Below are 20,755 nucleotides of genomic sequence, written 5' to 3'. Positions count from 1 at the left end.
AATCTATTGCTAGTAATCCTACAATTGGACTTATCCATGATCTTCCTAGGAAATTTTCAATTACTTTCACATCTCAGGCAAAGGAAACCAGAGATTACAAAGAAAACAACATTGAATTTAAAAAAGGCAAATGAAACTGGGAAAAGGAGCATATAATAATGACAGCATAAAGTTTAAGAAATCTTGCATACTCTTTTCACATATTGGGAAGGCAAGTATTGTTTGTCTTATATCTTGCCTAGTTGAAGAAAAAGACCAACTAGACCTGCAGGTAGTAGATGACTCATCACATTGTGAAACACAATTGCCCTACTTAATGGAGGAATGAAGTAGCTACTGCTGTATTTTGTCTCCAGAGGAGAGTTGCTGATTTGTTTTTCCCAACTTTCTTCACACATGCAATGCTGATAATGACATTGAGGTATACTGAACATTACCTTGATGGACCTGTGATTTCAGTAAGGATTTCTCCATGACTGCAGGTTGTAAAGAGTCCAGCTATTCCTGTCTTGGGCCTTTCTTCTCCATTTTCTTCCAACTTTCTTAATCATTGGGTCTGCCCACCTTAAGGCTGGTCTTCCAGGTTTTCTTTTGTATCTCTCGGATACCAATTTGTTACTCTGACTGTCCATCTGTTGTCTCTCGTTCTGGCGAGATATCATGCCCATCTACTTTTGCTGTTATAGATTGCTTTTATTACATCTTTGAGTCCAAACTTCTTCCTGATTTCTGTGTGTCTTACGTGGTCTATTTTATTTATATTGCATATTCTTCTTTCTATTGCACGTTGAGTTGTTATTAAGCTTTGTTATTCTTTTAAAGTTGTGTTCCATGTTTCATTGCCATAAGTTAATGCTGGTAGGATGACTATTGAAAGGTGGGCTCTTATTTCTATGTCTATGTTTTGGCAGTTCTCTTTTTCTCCTTGCTATTTCATTTGATATGTCGTTATTCATTTTTATAGACTGTCCTAGACAGATGTAATCTTCAACTTTTTTGACAGTGTGGGATTCTAGAGTGATTGTATGATCTTTACAGTATTCAATTTTCATCCATCTTGTTTTGTCCAGATGTATTTCCAATCCAATTTTTTGGCAGTTTCGGCTTATGTCATTCGGCATTGATTCTAATAGTTCAGGGGAGTGAGATATTAATACCACATCGTCGGTGAATAAAAAGATATTTAACATTTCACCATCAATGTTTATCCCGAATGATGATGTCCAAAGTAGATGTGAAGAGATTAGGTGATAAGACATCGCCCTGATGTACTCCTCTTCTAGTTAATTTTAATTGGGTAATTAAAAAGAGTGCTATTTCTACTCCTTGTTCTATTAAAGCTTGGAATACTGCATTATGTTCAACAGTGCAAATGCCTTTTTAAAATCTATAAAAAGAAAGCAAAGTGGAATCTGGTATTCTCTGCATCTTTGATAGTTGAATGTGGTCTATTGTTGAAAAGCCTTTTTTTGAAACTGGCCTGTTCTTTGCAGCTATTTTCGTTGATGGAGGTTTGTATTCTGTTTAGGATGACTCTGGTGAATATTTTATGTGTGTGTGTGTGTGATAATAGACAGATGGGTCTGTAATTACTTATATCTTCCTTATTACCTTTTTTATGCAGAATTATGGTCTTTGATGTTTTTCATTCAGTAGGTGCTTTCCTTAATTGTATATATATATATATATAGAGTAAACTTTCTGCTAGAGCTTTAAAGAGTGCATCAGCAGGTTTTTATACCATCAATTCCTGGTGATCGGTCATTTTCATTTCATTGGATAGCCATTTTTACTTCTTCAGGTAGGATAGATGGTATTTCCAAATTTTCTTCTGGTACTGTGAATACTGAACATGTTGTAATTAATTAACTAGGAAGTGAGCATTTTCTCTATTTGAAGGTATATCAGTAAAGCAGTTTCCACTGGATGGTTGCTAGATAGTATAGAGGACCAAACCTATTGGTAACATTTTAGGAGGCTTCCTGACCAGCTGGTGATAATTCCACCACTGCTGCCGACACTACTATGTTGTACTTGGATGAAATCCAAGTGTAATAACTTGCAGTAGGGCACTGTCAAGGCTACATTTGAGCTGGATACTCCCTGTAACCTTGTAGAGATATTCATGTTTAAAACTCATGGCTTCTAATGGCTTCTCCTATGGAGAAGGTGAGTCTCATTCCAAAGGATATCGTGTCAACTATTGATACTATGTTGTGCAAGACCAGACCTTTGAATTTTAAGATACTCTATGTAATATTGACTAATGATGATGTTCACTAATTCTTGTAAATCCCCCCCCCCCAAAAAAAAATGATGGTCTGTCTATTCAAAGTATGTCAGATTATACTCATAATAAATCTCGTAAACACCAGTTGAAATAGAGGCAAAAATTTATCTTTTGTAGATAGCAGGAGATTAGAAATTTTGTTGATAGCAAAATATGTGGATGTGAGATGAAACTCCAAGATTTGTAAATGCTAGAAACATATGGAATTAGAACCTTGCATTGTATTGAAATATCCTTTGGTAATCTACTAGGAATCAACTATCTGTTGAATCTTACAATGGCTGTAGCCAAGTATTTAGGCCTATGTGTTGGTTTACACTCATAATACAATTTAATGAAATAACTACAGCACAAAGAGAAATAATTAAATAACAGATTTAATCCTTTCAATATTTTGCCTCCACCACAGAGACAACTTCAGGAATACAATGTTAAAATTGTAATGAAACAATAAGCAGAAGAAATGATATTAGACTATATGAAGGCTAAAGTCCCATGAGGGACACCTCTATGGTTGCTGATGATGTTACTATAATTTTAATATTGTATTCCTGAAGATGGAGACAAAAATATTGAAATGATTAAACGTGAAGTTTAATTATTTCTCTTTGTTAAAATGTATTAAACATATTAAAATGTATTAATGAATGGCTGTGGCCACTTGATTCCATTAGAGTTTTGATAGTGAGAACCTCTTGTTGTAAGAACTGACCACTTTTCTGCATCAAATCAATAGCCTACATTATATTCAGCACCATGATAAAGGAGATTTCTGGAATTTACATTTCTTAGATATCCTCCTTACTTGCACAGCCTCTCATATTTTATCAACCACTGTGTATCATAAACCTATATTTACTGTCAGATATATACATCAGAGTTCTGCTCATTTGTACCTCCATAAAACTGGAGTTATCAAATTCTTAATTAATACAGCACGCAACATTTACTTTTCTCCTTTATCCTTACAACAAGAACTTCTCACTATCAAAACTTTAATGGAATCAAATGGCTACAGCTTATCATCAAATTCAGTGGATAATTGACCCATATATTCCTACACTAAAAGGTACTTCAATCCCTGCCATCTCCCATCCTACAGACAAAATCTTGAAAAAGATTTCAACCTCCTACCCAGAAATGTTCCTATCAACAAAATTTCTAATTTCCCATTTACAAAAGATAAACTTTCACTTCTGTCTCTAGCTAGCATTTACCATATTTTCTTATGAATGTAATCTAATATACTTTGAAAAGATGAGGCTGTTCTATGGGGAAAAAAAAATTAGTAAGCATTTAGTAATTTTACAGTTTTTAGTTAGGTCTTGCACAAGATAGTATTGATACCAAACAGAGCATCCTTTGGAATAATGCTCACCTTCATAGGAGCAGTTTTAAATAGGAACATCACTTCAAAGAAAGTTTTGATGCCCTTTTATATCGATATAAAATTCTTATTCTCTCTCTCTTTCCCAAAAATCTGGGAGATTCTCATCCTATGTAAATATCAGAAATGATTTTATTTTATTTCTTTGATATGATCCTTCTAGCACATGGCATCCATTTCATTGATTATCAGTTGTTGTATTTACCTTGCATTTGGTCTCTTTGTATTGCTTGCTTGTTCCACACATACTTGTTAATTGCAGTATGAAATATTTGTGCTACTTTCATGTAATTTACTGTATTTAACATGTTTGCTCTCTTAATAACATTATGCATTATATCTTCCATAAGAAGTGTGCAACACATGCTCTTGTCAGGTCTGATGCCAAATGCCAAAGGTTACTTAACACAGAAATCTCCTTTATATCATCTGCTCTGAATCAAGATTTCCTTGCCTCACTTTGCCTTTCTTTAACTGCATTCACCACTCTCCTAATTCTGATGACCATGCTGACCTCTTTATTTAAGTCTGAAAGTTGATTATATATAATCTAAATACCCATTGAGAAAATTTTCCTTGACGATCTCACCATTCATAATGGCTTCCATTCTTATTTGTCTTAGAACTTCACAGAACAAAAAGGGAAAGCAGAACTATCTAACACAGGTTGTTCACCCACCTGCCAGAATAGTACAGGTATCCCTTGCTTAACGTGGTTTTGCTTAATGCGGGATTTGATTAACGCGGCAAAATTAATTGTGGCAATCCCTTGATATATGTGGCATGAATTCTGATTAACACACCTCCCTGCGAAGCCCACAGCTGATCTGACAGATACATGCAAAATGTTTAATATAAGTATTCTTACACAATTCAGTGTATAGCTTGGAGGTCATGAGTAGCTGTGCATTCATATGTTACGAGTGATATTCCACACCGTTTTTTGCTCTCAGTTTGGTTTAAACACGTGTTATGCAAAGGTTTGTGATATTTGACAGTAAATTGTATCTGAGAGATATACCGTGACCTCCGATGTCAGTATAGTATGGTTTAGTTGTTTTTTATTCTTTGTTCAATAATTTCTAGATTGTAACTGAAAATAAATAAACCATCATGTATTACTGAAATAGAGAGCCAAAAGCTTATTTATCATACATGTCCTCTAGGAGATGTGCTTTACATTATGGAAAATACTAAGGAAAGTGATCTGGCGCTTACTCCACCTTTACTACAAGTTGTCCATAAGGTTGCTTATACTTGCATCCGCCGAAATGTTTAATTTCTATATATTCGGCACGAAACTCTTGTAGTTTCTCTATTCGGCTATGAAATAATGTTGGATTCAATATCCACTTAATTTGTACCATCATGTACTAATTTGCAGTACAAATTAGTACATGATGTTTTATTGCATTTAACACATACTAGTAATGAATGTATCTCTCAGATATACCGCGACCTACGCTGCAAAAACACGCAAGCCTTGTGACGTGAGCATGATGACGTCATTCCTCCTACGCAGCTTCCTACAAATTATTAATATAGTAATCGATCATGGACAAATTGTAATTTTTACCATTGATTATTAGATTTGATTAACGGGATTTTGACATACATGGTAACATCAAGGGATTAATTAACCGTGTTAATCGAGGGATACCTGTATAAAAGCTTCATCATTCTCCTGATACCTTGGACTTTCTTAACTAGCTCTCCTCAAAATAAATATTATATTTGTTATTTGTTCTCTTCTTGGCAACTATGACTGTAACCTTATTTCTTTTCCTACAGAATCAACCTTTTTTTAGTGAATTTCAATATCATATCCTGTGATGAATCTTTTAACTCCATGGAAGTCTGGTGTTAATAGTAATATATCCTATGATGCTACAAAAGTGCCATCTGGAATTATCTTCAGGATTGCTAAGTCTCTTTTCCTTGATCTGATTATTGTTTCCACTCTTCTGATCCAAGCACCTGCTCTGACCAAATAATTGAAATTATTCTTGCTGGGACAAGGACCTTTATTTCCCACTTCACTCAAAACCATAAAGCCTTATCTAAGCTCTTGTTCTCCAATAAATGTGTCAAAGCAACCTAAAATGTGTTCATTGGTTTGGCTCATGTTGAAACTCCAGCTTTTCACTTGGCATACACTAATGATCCATGACAAATGGAAAAAAAAAAATCAACAAATTTACAGCAAATTTGTAGCAGCCAAATGATTCCAAAAGATTGCCTCATATTCAAATGGCAATCAAGCTTTCTAGTCCTTTCCAAAGGTTCCACCACCATTTTACTCTATGGATAAAATGTACTTAAAGATAAGGTTGACATCTTGGCATCAGTCTTTTTCTCAAGCTTTTATACAGATGACCAAAGTAAATCATGTCTCACCATGCCATAAACTACCCATGGCATTTTTCCTCTGACCTTTTTGTCAAAAGGACATCAGAAAGTTACTCAGTAGTCTTAATACTAATAAATCTCCTGATCCAGATAGTATCCCTTCAGTTCAACTAAAAGCATATCTTCCAGAATTAACATACATCCTGTACTGCCTTTACAAGTACAGTAGTCACTCTCATTTAGCATCTACCCAACAGCATGGAAGCAAGCTTTTATTCAGTCTGTTCTTTAAAAAGGGATAAAAGTCAGCCATCAAACTATAATTCCGCAGCTTTCACTTCTCAAAAATAATGGAAAGGGTCATTAATGGCTAACTAATTAACTACTTTAAGACTCACCAATTGATTTGTGATCACTAATACTGATTCTGCTACTCTCAAAACTAGAAGAACTGCCCTAGAGATCTCTTTCTCCAGGGTAAATCTCCTACCTAACTTTGCCAACCTCTGACCACAAGCCATGGAAATGTTAAGAGAAACTTATGTGGTTACTCTTAATATTTCTAAGCTATTCATCTTATGATCTCTCCTTCTCTTTGTAACTGGATTGCCAGGTTTCTGTCTAGTCATTCATTGCATGGCATATGACTCTCTTCCTCATGTAAAGACCTCTGTAGATAAGCTCAAATCCTATTTATGATCTTGCTGATGATTGTATTTGCCATTCCTCTTCTTCATTCAAGAAACCTTGTAGTATTCAAATGATCCAAGCTTCAAGATCACTTACAGAATGGTGAGGAGATGAGTAGTCACCTCGCCTTTCTCAAGTAGAATGAAGCTAATCTAGTGAATTTCAATGCTATCAAAATCCCATCTTATCTTATTCTCATAAGAAAGATCTTGCTCCACTCTCTCTCAGTCCAATATCAGTGTTCTCTTCTTGGGTTGACTTTCACATTCAGCTTATCCTGGCACAAAAACATCACATCCACAGCCTATTCAGTCTCCAAAAACTAAATATTACTCATCTTCTGCAAAACTAACATTCTATAAATCCAAAATCTACCTGAGTTCTAAATATTAGTATCATATTTGGGGTGATGCTCCCAAATATCTCGAGCAGAATGCTCAAGAGTATCCAGAAGATAGCTATCTACTCCAGTGGGTCTTAACCTTTTTAGTGATCGGCACCCCCTTGAATCTAAAAATAAGTTCTCGCACCCCCCCCTTGAAAAATGTGTTTCCATTTCTTTATTTAGGAAATTACATCTATTGCAAGATAATTTATTTATTGAAAAATAAACACATACATTTACATATACATACAAAACAATATCTCAATTTTTAATGGCTATGTTGTTGTTGTTTATTCATAATAATACTTTTGAAGCAGAATGAATGATATAATCACGTAATCACAAGAAAGATATTTATTTAACCAAATATTTCGGTCTGGAAATAGCAGACCATCGTCGGTGGTATTACAAGAACAGTTTAAAAGTCTGCTATTTCCAGACCGAAATATTTGGTTAAATAAATATCTTTCTTGTGATTACGTGATTATATCATTCAGTCTTATGTCGCAAGTATCCTTAAAACAACAAACACTTTTGAAGCAAGGCTCCTTTTTTGAAAGAGCCACGCATAAGTCATCACTTGCATTTAAGCTATTTTTCTGGCTTTTGTTTTTATATGCAAAAGTGATGAAAATCCCATTTCACACATGTAGGTGGTGGCAAATGGTAAAAGTGTCTGCAATGCTGCTTTTGCCAGCTGTGGATAAGATTCTAATTGTGTACACCAGAATTGTTCTAAGTCCAGTTTTTCAAATTCCATTTGAATATGTGCATTGGCATGTATTTCAATAAGATCGTCTTTTATTAAATAGCTGTCATCCATCGAATCTGGGTCGAAATTTAGAAACTTCTCTCGCATCCCTGGAAATGCTTTCTTGCACCCCCAGGTTAAGAACCACTGATCTACTCAATAGGTGACTCTTCTCTCACAGACTCTCACTGATCACTCACAGAACCTTATTTCTGCATTTCAGGGATAAAGTTATAATCACTTACACATAAATTCAGAAAATGTCACATGTAATCAAAATAGACATTTAATTTTGTATTATACAAATTTTAATATATTTCAAATTTATAAATTTTCAAATAGATTTTCATTAGGTCCATTAAAAATTAACAATTTTTATATGCAGAATTAAGCATTACTGAGTTCAGTTATTGTTGCCTAGTTGGCCAAGTGGATAGAGCTTCCACATATTAACTAGTAGGCCAAGAGTTTCAATTACTAATTCAAACATGGATGTTTATGCAAGTCCTTAAGGTGGTAGATGAATTTCATTGTCCAATGAGACAATCATCCTATTTACGAGAGGTCTTAAGTGATCTGACTGAAAGTAGTTCTATGTCGGGTCCATGTTTAACCTATCATGGTACTAATGTATGACAAGTTGGCAACATATATAGGATTTCAAAAAAAATAAAAAATAAAAATTTTAATCAAAAATATACTTGACAAAATATTTGAGAAATAATATTTAATAGAAATTTTATTAAATTAATAGAGAATTTAATAAAAATACAACTTGAATTAATAAGATGTCATTATGACATATTAATAGTAAGGAAAATAATGTATTAAAATAACTGCTATAAGAGTCAATGATGAAGCACCAACAACATCAATAATATAGAGATCTAAATGTTTCTGGAGTAAGTTCTTAAAAAACAAAGTGAATCTAAAGTAACTGCATTCGATATATAACCTAAATTTACTAAATAACACTTTGGTAGCAAACTAGAAGCTGGGCATAAATGCTTTCATCATGAGACAGACTATATGAATTGGGTGAAATTTACAAATGAAGCCTAAAAGGCTTCATTTTAGCAAATATCAGAAATAGAGGATGTCGTAAATCCATCCTTATTTCATAACCAAATGTATAGAAACTTGTTTCAAAAAATAAACCCAGAAAGCTTATGAAAATGCAATTCTTGGCATCGGAGTTACCTTGGACTTAGACTACTTAAAAGACATGAGCTCTGACTAGGAGCCTGTATGTTGCCTTTTATTAGTGCTTTTAGGTTTCACAATGACAGCTTTTTCAAACTATTGGTACTCATCAGAGAAAAGATAAAAACCTTACGAGTTCAAAAGCCTTCTATTTAATAACATAATAATTATAAGTGAAATAGTTGTATTTTTCATAAATGAACTCTCATTTGTGTGTAATTGCAATTATTGAAAAAGAAAGCTTAAAATGCTTGATTTTGACAAAGTATACAACAGAAATAGAAAATATAGTAAATCCATCTTGTCAAACTATGAAACCTAAAAGCACTAATAAAATGCAATTATACAGGTTCCTGCACAGACTTCCATCTCAAATAATGCAAGACAACTCTGCCAAGAGTTATATTCTCATAAGCTCTCTGGTCTATATTTCAAAACTTTCTACGTTTCTACAGATTCAGCTATAAAATAAGGATGGATTTACAAGATTTGGGAGGGGGGGGCCTAAAATAGTTCCAGAGAAGAAGACACTTAAATACTTGATTCATATACTTTCATTTATTGTGAAAAGAGCGAAAAAGTAAATTTAGATAAATTAATAAAAGTAACATTCAAAAATGAATAACCAATTTCTAAGTTAACTTAAACTTGCCAAGAAATTATATTCTTGTTTAATGCTTTATCCAAGCAAACAAAGTTTGCACATGAAGTATCTTCATGCTAGGTTACTTGTATCTAGAGGCCAATGACTTCACATCAATCGCTTTGGTATCACATAATGCAAAACACACTTCCTTTCAAATGTGCATACTGCTATACATTATGGGAGGGGCCACTACCCAGACTGGTTTCTACCTTTGTTGATCACTATATTATTGAGGTCTAATCAGTGGGAGCCCAGACCTAGAAGACATACCAAAGTTGAATTAATGCATTAAGTTCGAAACGCAGACTGGGTTTGACCTTTATTGATCACTCTAAATCTCATTGAGTGACCTGAGGTCTAATCAGTGGAAGCCCAGACCTAGAAGAGACACCAAAGTTGAATTAATGTGGAGTCATTGGCCTCTAGATACAAGTAGCCTAGTATGAAGATACTTCATGATAATACATGGGAGGGGGGGGGTACAGGATATGATAGTACTACATGAAAAATTTACATTATTACTAACTTCCTATCTACAATTTTTTCTACAAATCAGTCTACTACTTGTCAAGACTCTAACATTATCAGATCTTATATTTCTATCGTCTAAAGCACATTGTACCGTATCAATCCACCTATATCTAGGTCTTCTTCTGGGTCTTTTTCCTGCCAACCTGACAGAGAACACTTGTTTGGCTAATCTTTCCTCGCCCATTCTGTTTAAGGGACCATACCACCTGAGATTAGCTCTGCTAACCCATTCCTGGATGCAGACAATGTCAAGTTCTTTCCTAATATCCTCTTTTTTAATATGATATTGCTTCAAATTTATGAACCTAGAGAATTTGATGCCATCTGTCCAGACCCCTAATCTTTCTCAGGACTCTCATATCTGCGGTCTCTAGTCTTTGGTCAAGTGTTTCATTCTGACCCAGCTCTCAGATCCATAAGTTAAAACTGGTTCTAACACTGTCTTGTATACAGCTAATTTAGTGTTCCAACTGATTTCTCTCTTATTCCATATGAATTTATTCAATTGACTTCCTACCATACCAGCTTTGTTGATTCTGTTGTCTATTTCCATATTTAATTTACCACCTTCACTAAAAATCGTGCCTAAGTAGCTGAAATGTTTTACTTGTTCTATAGGTTCTCCGTTCACAACGCAGTTGACATTTCCAACAATTCTGCCTATTTTCATTGTCTTTGTCTTTTTATTCTGACCTTCATACCATATCTATTACAACAGTTATTCAGTTTAGTCAGAGAATCTTGCAGACTTGTAGTGGATTTATTTAGAAGTATAACATCATCCACATAAAGCAAAGAGCTGACATTAACATCTCTAATTTTGATATCATGTTTAATACCACTTTCCTTCATAATGTGATCCATATAGATAATGAATAACAGAGGGGATAATGTACATCCTTGTCTCACACCAGATTTAACATTAAACTATCTTCCTGTACTTCCTTCAATTCTAACTGCTGACTTACAACTCAAATACAGACTAAGTATTGCTTGATATAATGCCCCATTGACACCATATAACTGTAGCGTATTGAATAGCTTCTCTCTTGGCACCTTGTCACATGCCTTTTCCAGAAGGACAAAACTTAAACACAGATCTTTGTTATATTCCCATGATTTCTCGACTATTTGTCGTAAAGTGAAGATCTGATCCTGACAGGTTCTATTTGGCCTGAATCCAGCTTGTTCTTCACCAAGCTTTTCTTCCACAATTCTTCTCAACTGTTTCTCAAGTATACTAGCATAAATCTTACCAGGAACACTAAGTAGAAAAATACCTCTGTAATTCTCACATTCAGTTTTATTTCCCTTTTTATCTATGGGTACTATGAGAGCTCTACTCCAATCATCGGGAATTCGTCCCTCTGTCCAGGCCTTCTGAACTATGCAGTGCAGCCATTGTAACACTTTTATAACACCATATTTCAGCATTTCTGGTCGAATATCATCTACTCCTGCTGCCTTTCCATATTTCAAGCATTTGATGGCTTTTTCTCCTTCAAGTATGGATATGTATTCCTGACTGTATGCCTGTTGAGTGTTTTTTTTTACCACTGTACTATCACTGCTTGTTTCATTTAGCAATTTTTTGATGAAATTACTCCATACTTCAAGGATATCTTTTTCTCCCGTTTTCATGTCACCTTTATCATCTCTAACTCTTTTTACAGCACTCTTTCCTGCATTTCTAAGCATCTTCAACAACCTCCAAAATATCTTACCACCTTCTTGATATTTAATTTCTATGTTCTTGCCAAAGTCCTCCCATGACTTTTGTTTAGCTAGTTTTACACAGTGTTTCGCTTTCTTACATTTGTCTCTATTCTCTAAGAGCACGAGCTGATTTATTTGCCAGGAACTTTTGATATGCTTTCTACTTTTCCTTCACTGCCTCTTTAACTTCCTATGTCCACCATGGAGTTCTGATTTTTCTATCCTTGCAGACAACCTCAAAACATGCCTCTCTGGCTGAATCAATCAGGGTTTTCTTCTGGGCTTGCCACTGAATCTCCAAGGTTTGGTTCCTGTTCTCAAACTTTTTCATTTTTTCTTCAATCATGTTTGTGTATTTTAGTCTACAGTTCACATCTGAGAGCTGCTCAACTTTTATTCCCTTTAAAACTTTCTTACATGTTATTCTTTTCAATATGAAATTCAATTTTATCCTGCTCAAGACTAAATAGTCATCACTTCCAATTTCAAATCCTCTGTACACTCTGGTGTCCTGCACCAGGGAGAAAACATCACTATCAACAATAACATAGTCAATGAGACTTTTCTTATTCCTTGTCTCTTCTCTCCATGTGAATTTGTGCACATTTTATGTTGGAACATTGTGTTAGTAATAACCAGTCCATGTCCTGAGCAGAGGATGAATAGTTGTGAAATACTTCATAGACAATCTTTGCTTGCTTAAAATAGATAAAAGATTAAGCAAGAATTTAATTTTAATCATCATCATCAAATTCCTGCCATGTACTCTCAGCGGGTGTACAGGATGTGATAGTACTATATGAAAAAAAAATTACATCATTATTAATTTCCTATCTACAATTTTCCTCCAAATCAGTCTGTTACTTGTCAAGACTCCAACATTATCAGATCTTATATTCCTATCGTCTAAGGCACTTTGTACCTAATCAATCCACCTATATGTTGGTCTTCCTCGGTCATTTTGCTGCCAACCTGGCAGAGAACATTTCTTTTGCTAATCTTTCCTCGCCCATTCTGTTTAAGTGACCATACCACCTGAGATTAGCTCTGCTAATGCATTCTTGGATGCTGACAATGTCAAGCTCTTTCCTAATATCCTTGTTTTTAATATGATATTGCCATTGATGCCATCTGTTCATGCCTATGATCTTTCTCAGGACTCTCATATCTATGGTCTCTAGTCTTTGGTCAAGTGTTTTACTTCTGATCCAGCTCTCAGATCCATAAGTTAAAATTGGTTTGAACACTGTCTTGTATACAGCTAATTTAGTGTTCTGACTAATTTCTCTCTTATTCCATATGAATTTATTCAATTGACTTCCCACCATACCAGCTTTGCTGATTCTGTTGTCTATTTCTATATTTAATTTACCATCTTCAGTAAAAATCGTGCCTAAATAGCTGAAATGATTTACTTGTTCCACAGGTTCTCCATTCACAACACAGTTGACATTTTCAATTATTCTGCCTATTTTCATTGTCTTTGTCTTTTTATTACTGACCTTTACCATATCTATTACAACAGCTATTCAATTTAGTCAGAGAATCTTGCAGACTTGTAGCGGATTTATTTAGAAGTATAACATCATCCGCATAAAGCAAAGAGCTGACATTAACATCTCCAATTTTGATATCATGTTTAATACCACTTTCCTTCATAATGTGATCCATATAGATAATGAATAACAGAGGGGATAATGTACATCCTTGTCTCACACCAGATTTAACATTAAACCAGCTTCCTGTACTTCCTTCAATTCTAACTTCTGATATAATGCCCCATTGACACCATATAAGCGTATGGTGTCAATGGGGCATATTGAAATGCAGCATATTGAATAGCTTCTCTCTTGGCACCTTGTCATATACCTTTTCCAAATAGACAAAACTTAAATACAGATCTTTGTTATATTCCCATGCTTTCTCGACTATTTGTCATAAAGTGAAGATCTGATCCTGACAGCCTCTATTTGGCCTGAATCCAGCTTGTTCTTCACCAAGTTTTTCTTCCACAGTTCTTCTCAACCATTTCTGAAGTATACTTGCATAGAACTTGCCAGGAACACTCAGTAGGGAAATACCTCTGTAATTCTCACATTCAGTTTTATTTCCCTTTTTATATATGGGTACTATGAGAGCTCTACTCCAATCATTGGGAATTCGTCCCTCTGTCCAGGCTTTCTGAACTATGCAGTGCAACCACTGTAAGACTCTTATAGCACCATACTTCAGCATTTCTGGTCGAATATCATCTACTCCTGCTGCCTTTCCACATTTCAAGCCTTTGATGGCTTTTTCTACTTCAAGTATCGATAGGTATTCCTGACATGCCTGGGCAGTGTTTTTTACCACTGTGTTATCATCACTGGTTTTTTCATTTAGCAGTTTTTCAAAGTAATTACTCCATACTTCAAGGATATCTTTTTCTCCCGTTTTCATATCACCTTTATCATCTCTAATTCCTTTTACAGTACTCTTTCCTCCATTCCTAAGCTTCTTCAACAACCTCCAGAATATTTTGCCACCTTCTTGATATTTATTTTCTATATTTTTGCCAAAGTCCTCCCATGACTTTTGTTTAGCTAGTTTTACACAGTGTTTAGCATTCTTGCATTTGTCTCTATATTCTCTAAGAGCACTAGCTGACTTATTTGACAGGAACTTTTGATTTGCTTTCTTCTTTTCCTTCATTGCCTCTTTAACTTCCTGTGTCCACCAGGGAGTTCTGATTTTTTTTATCCTTGCACACAACCTCACCACATGCCTCTCTGGCAGAATCAGTCAATGTTTTCTTCAGAGTTTGCCACTGAATCTCCAAGGTTTGATTCCTGTTCTCAAACTGTTTTCATTTTTTCTTCAATCATGTTTGTGTATTTTAGTCTACAATTCACATCTGAAAGCTGCTCAACTTTTATTCGCTTTAAAACTTTCTTACATGTTATTCTTTTCAATATGAAATTCAATTTTATCCTGCGCAAGACTAAATCCTCTGTACACTCTGGTGTCCTGCACCAGGGAGAAAACATCACTATCAACAATAACATAGTCAATGAGAATTTTCTTATTCCTAGCCTCTTCTCTCCATGTAAATTTGTGTACACTTTTATGTTGGAACATGGTGTTCCATGTCCTGAGCAGAAATCCAACAGATATTTGCCATTATTATTAGCTTTGCTCTTTTCTCCAAACTTTCCCAAAATATTTTTGTATGTCTCACAATCATTTCCTACTCTGCTATTTAGATCCCGAAGAAGGGCCAACTTTTCATTTTTCATTGTGTCAGTTGCTTTTTCTAAAGCCTCAAAAAATTCCTCCACTTCTACCTTAGTAGAACCTTCTGTGGGACCATAGGCACAAATAAGTCTCATTGTCCAGTTCCACATTCTCATATTTGCTCACATTACTCTACTTGAGACTGACTGCCATTCAAGAAGATTAGCCTCGTATTTTGTGTTGAATACTATGGCTACTCCTTCTTTTGCTCGATTGTCATTGCCTGAATATAACATTTTGTATTTATTGCTCAGAAAGATGTCACAAGTTTTTGTCTTTTTTGTTTCAGTCACCCTTATTATGTCAACCTGGTACTTATCTAATTCCTCAGCTAGCTCCATTTCTTTGCCATTCAGGCTTCTCACGTCGATAGTACCAATCTTTAACTCTGGTGATGTTGAGTTGGGGTTTGTTTTCAGATTTGTTCCAGTAGCTGACTTTTCGCTGTTCACCCTCGTTCCCTGGCGAAAACAACGGGGGCCTTGTTTAACCGGGCGACGCCCCACCCGGCATGAAATTTTGTCATGATGTACCATCATTTTTTATTTTGGTTTAACCAATAAGAATACAATTTGGTCGGCTAAATCCCAAATTGCCAGCCCATCCTCGTTCGTTCAGTATCCAAATAGATACCCAACAGGGTGCACCACGAGAAGGTGAAGATTGGACATTAGGTCAGAAGCCCTGGTCGGTTCTCTGCATTCCTTTAAAGGCTATGTGGAGGTCTCCTCTCAGTTATACAGCTCTGACCCTTAAACACCCCCTTTTAATTTTTTTTTTTTTTTTAATAGGAAGTTTAATTTAATTTATAATCAAAGTAAAAAACTTTCTACAACAAATTCTAAGTTTTACAGATAAATAGAATTGGAATACAAAAGAACCATTAAAATAATAATTAAAGGAAATAAATTAATAATAAAAGAAAAAATAATTAATTAAAATAATATAAAATAAATTCAAACTAGTATGGTCCAAAATTCACAACATGGCACATACCTTAACTTCCAGTTCCTTAATTTCTTGAATACATTTGATATAAATCTGATCTTAAATAAAGTAAAGAGACTGCTATATCAGATTCCAAAAGTATTTGTAATGTATAAGATATTTATTACATGAATAAGAACAAACAAGGATATATGACAAGTTGAAACATGAACATAAAAAAATTAAGACATATAAGAAATTCTGAGAATTAAAAGATCCAGTAATCAAAATATAACCATGATGTGGATTTTTACATGTCAACTTTCAAAGTGTGCTAAAAAAAGGCAACTTGAGACCAGTATGGCGATTCTAGTAATAGAGATAGATGTTGATTTTTTCTTTGCTTCAAACAATGCTATCTTACACATTTCTTAGGCCTAATGCAGCCACTTCTACTGGAAATAAATAAAGTTAATTCTCAATAAACTTCTGAAAGAAAAATTTGACACTTTACATACAGGCTTTCAAAGCCAAATCTGGCAGAATAAGATGCTAACACTTATTTTCATAATTTACTATGCCTGATAGTTGCATGGATGTTCTGTGATTGGTTTGCACATTATGTGCGATGAAAAACTTGAGATTCCAGAAGGACAAACCATCCTAATTCCATATGAGACTAACTGCTCTTCAGTTGAAAGTTCCTATAAATATTTCTGACATCAGTAGGATTTGAACTCAAGTTTGAGTGAAGAGCAAGCATCCTGATGTCTCCTTGACTAAGACATGAAGGCCTTCTTTAGTCCACTGAAGAAAAATAGTAAAATAATGTTTGCACATGTTGGACATGTTGTAGACATTCAAAAATTACTAATGGCCAGAACTAGTTTTCTACGTATAGATAACTACAATAAATTAACAGCCTAGAACTAATAATTTTAGGGAAGAACAAGCTTGGTGACTTGCAATACTATACATAAAAAAAAATGTTTATCAATCCAAAGATTGGCTGTTGGCAGCAGTACATCAGTGTCCTATCCTGTGCTCTCCTTTTTATTTCTTCATAGCTTTGCACTTCAGTTATTACTATTAAATTATTTATATAAGAGATTTTTGGTCTGCCTCTTGGCTTCTACCATCCCCTCCATTATTTCTGTAAGCAGTCCTCCATGCCTCAGGTGGTGTCCAAATTAGGCTTTTTTCTTCTCTTATTGATGTGGTTCAGTAGTAACTGTTCTTCTTGAATCATGTTTAGGACTCCATTAGTCTTTCTTTCTATCCAACTAATTCTCATCATCCTTCTCCAATGCCAAGTTCAAATGCATCCAACTTCTTGGTGTCTTGTTTAAGTCCAAGCCTCACAACCATGTAATGCTGTGCTCCATATGCATGTTTTCACCAGTCTCTTTTCAACATTCAGCTGAGTCCTAAAGGACTCAGTAAAAATGTTTCTTCTATTGTAGAATGCCTTTTTGGCCAAGATTATTTTTGCTTTTATATCCAATTGGCTTCTTCTATCTTCTGTGATGCGACACCCCCCCCCAAAGGTATTTAAAGGAAATTACCTCTTTTGGGTAATTGGGTTATTTATTTCCAAGTTTATTTTTATGGGATTCCCTTTACTTATGATTAATAGTTTAATTTTCTTGTAATAATTTTTAGGCTATACTGAGTGAAAATTTCTTCCATCTTTGTCAGAGTGGATTTCAGTTTGTCTTCAATATTAGTGATAACTGCTATATCATCAGCAAATTATAGCCAGTTAATTTCAATTCCATGTATCTTAATTCCTATTTCTATAAGTTCTGTTAATTTATTTTTGTTTATGGCTTCTTCAACGTAGAGAATAAACAGTATTGGAGAAAGAGAACACCCTTGTCTTACACCTTTTATTTATCCTTGCTGTTTATTGTTTCTATTTGAACTTGGTGCTTGTAGAGATTAAATATGAGTCTTCTATCTCTCCAATCTACTTTTGTTTTTAGATTTGAAATGTTTAGTTTCAGTCAAGACTAACAAAGGCTTTCGCTAGGTCAAGGAAAGCTATTAAAATATTTTTATTCTTCTCAAATCTTCTTTCTATAATTGTTTTACAAGCTAGAATTGCATCTCTTGTCCTTTGTTGTTTCCTGAACCCAAACTGGTCATATTCTTCAGCCTTATTTGTTAATTTTTTTTTTTTTGTATAACTCTTAGTAATATTTCTGAAGCATGTGATATTAGACTTATTGTTCAATGATTTTCATGCTTGTGTGCATTATTTATTTTAGGAATGGGGATGACAGAGCATTGTGTGAATTCGGAATGATTCCAGTTTCATATACAGGGTGTTCGGGATAAATTTGACATATTTATAATTAATTATATTTTTCCGTAAGTTACATGTATTAACACACACTTCTCTTCATTTAAAAGGTTGGACCCTTCTTCATTCATATACAAGATGTCAGAAAGGATGGATAGCTGGAACCCACCTGAATCATGGAAGAGAATAACTTGTATCATGATGATTCGTGCCGGCCATCAAAATAAGGATATTTCGACTGCCCCAATGCTCCCTGAATACAGTAAAAACAATCAGGCATGAACTAGAGACTTGCAATGGTGACTACGAGGATGTAGCAAGAAGAAAGATCCCTAGCAGACGATCTGATTGCGTTCGTACAGCAGAATTCCTCGCAAATCTGCAGGAACAGGTGTTGAAGATCCCTGGCATTGGAATTCGGGCTTTGTCACGTGAAATGAATGTTGCAGCCTCTACTATGAAGCTTGCACTCAATGAAGACCTCCGCTACTACTCATACAAGCGCCGCAAAGGTCAGCTGCTTACAGAAAAGGCCCATGAAAAATGTTTGATAAAAGCGAAGAAACTTCTAAGCAAAGTGAAACATCCTGCGGAACCACAAACAATCTGGTTCTTTTCCGATGAGAAAAACTTTTGCCAGGATCAAAAACACAACACGCAGAATAACAGATGGCTTGCATACAGTACAAAGGACATTCCTCGTGTAATGCAGACTAAATTTCCCCAAACTGTGATGGTTTTCGGATGTGTATCCTCTGAAGGCAATGTGATGCCTCCGCATTTTTTCCAAGAGGGCCTCAGGTTGACTTCAGATGGCTACGTGGAGTTGCTAAACACTGTAGTCAAGCCCTGGATAACAAGGGTAGCCAATGGTAGGCCGTATGTATGGCAGCAGGATTCAGCCCCTTGCCACACCTCTGGGAAAAGTCAAAAATAGTTGTCTGAAAATTTCTACGACTTCACCAGTCCAAATGTTTGGCCTCCAAACTCCCCAGACCTTAACCCCATGGATTATTTTGTATGGGGCGCAGTTGAAAAAGACACCAATCGCACTTCCAGTAATACAAAAGCCCAGTTAATGGATAAAATTAAAACAGTTTTTGTGGCCCTTCCCAGGGAGACTGTAGCATCAGCTTGTTCGAGGTTCCGAAGCAGGATTGAAGCTGTGATCGATGCTAATGGTGGTTATTTTGAGTAAATCTTGTTGATAGTATTGTAATTAAACTCTGCCTGTAATGTTTTTTGTCAATTCATTAAATTTAATAGATACAAAGAAGATTTTCTTTTTCCTTACGAAACTGTCAAATTTATCCCGAACACCCTGTACATCCTTTATGATCTTGAATAAGTTATATCTTGATCTTGAATGATTTAGTTATATTTCCTGAATATTTTATTAATTCTGAGGGAATATTATCAACAGCTAGTGCCTTGATAGAAAGCAGTTTGTTTAGCACCCATTCAAATTCATAAACTATTTCTTCTATAATAATAATAACAAAGTGCTGTGACAATAATCTGTAATGCTGATGTTTAAATGACATCAGTATTACAGGTCAGACGTCATTATAAAGTACCTACCCATTAGCCAAATTAAGTTATTCCCTTCTGTATTATCTGTTTAGACTATAAAGTTGACTTCACGACTACAGGAATAATGAAACCCAAAGCCTGCAGGAATAGTTTGCTATAGTAATAATATTTTTATATATTACTACTATAGTGATATTACTAGTTAAATAGTAATATGTTACTATCATCATCATCATCATCATTATTGCCCATGGATCCATGGTGTCTGATGCTTGTTTCACCCTTCTTTTCCATTTCACTTAGTCCATTACTGGGTGACTCAAATCCTGCAAACTCTTGCGTCAGCTATCCACTCTTGTCTTGGCTGTCCACTTCTATTTATACCAAGCATCAAAGTTTGATCTTTCTACTATTATCCATTCTAATTTGTTATCTTTTGTACCCATCCAATTTGTAGAATCTTTCTATAACATGTTCTTGTGAAAGCCAATATTTGTCTCACAGACTTTTTGATCATAATCCATGTCTTACATCTATAGAGAGCACTTGTGAATATGCATTTCCAGGAGTCTCAGCTTCATGGGAAGGCCCACCAATTTACTTTTCCATTGCCTGTAAGTTTACTTTAACTTTTTTCATCCAAGATCTCTCTTTTTTGCAGTCTAAATTGTGCATGTTGTTCCCTAGGTATGTAAAATTCCTAACCACTTTCAGCTCTAAGGTGGGTGCCATGGCTGTTTGTTCCTCAGAATATGGTGTCCACTGACTT

The 20,755-nt window shown here is 34.9% G+C and overlaps 1 protein-coding gene across 5 annotated transcripts in view; it reads right to left on the bottom strand.

Moving 5' to 3' along the window:
• kel (kelch protein) overlaps window positions 1-20,755 on the bottom strand; it is a 181,102-nt gene that overhangs the window by 39,131 nt on the left and 121,216 nt on the right. The gene's annotated exons all lie outside the window — the stretch shown is intronic.

The sequence above is a fragment of the Typopeltis vanoorti genome, chromosome 14 (assembly GCF_054136105.1).
Source record: "Typopeltis vanoorti isolate ZY-2024b chromosome 14, IOZ_Tvanoo_1.0, whole genome shotgun sequence".
Classification (NCBI taxonomy): domain Eukaryota; kingdom Metazoa; phylum Arthropoda; class Arachnida; order Uropygi; family Thelyphonidae; genus Typopeltis; species Typopeltis vanoorti.
Note: the sequence above shows the minus strand (reverse complement) of the source record. Positions and strands in the feature narration are given on the sequence as shown.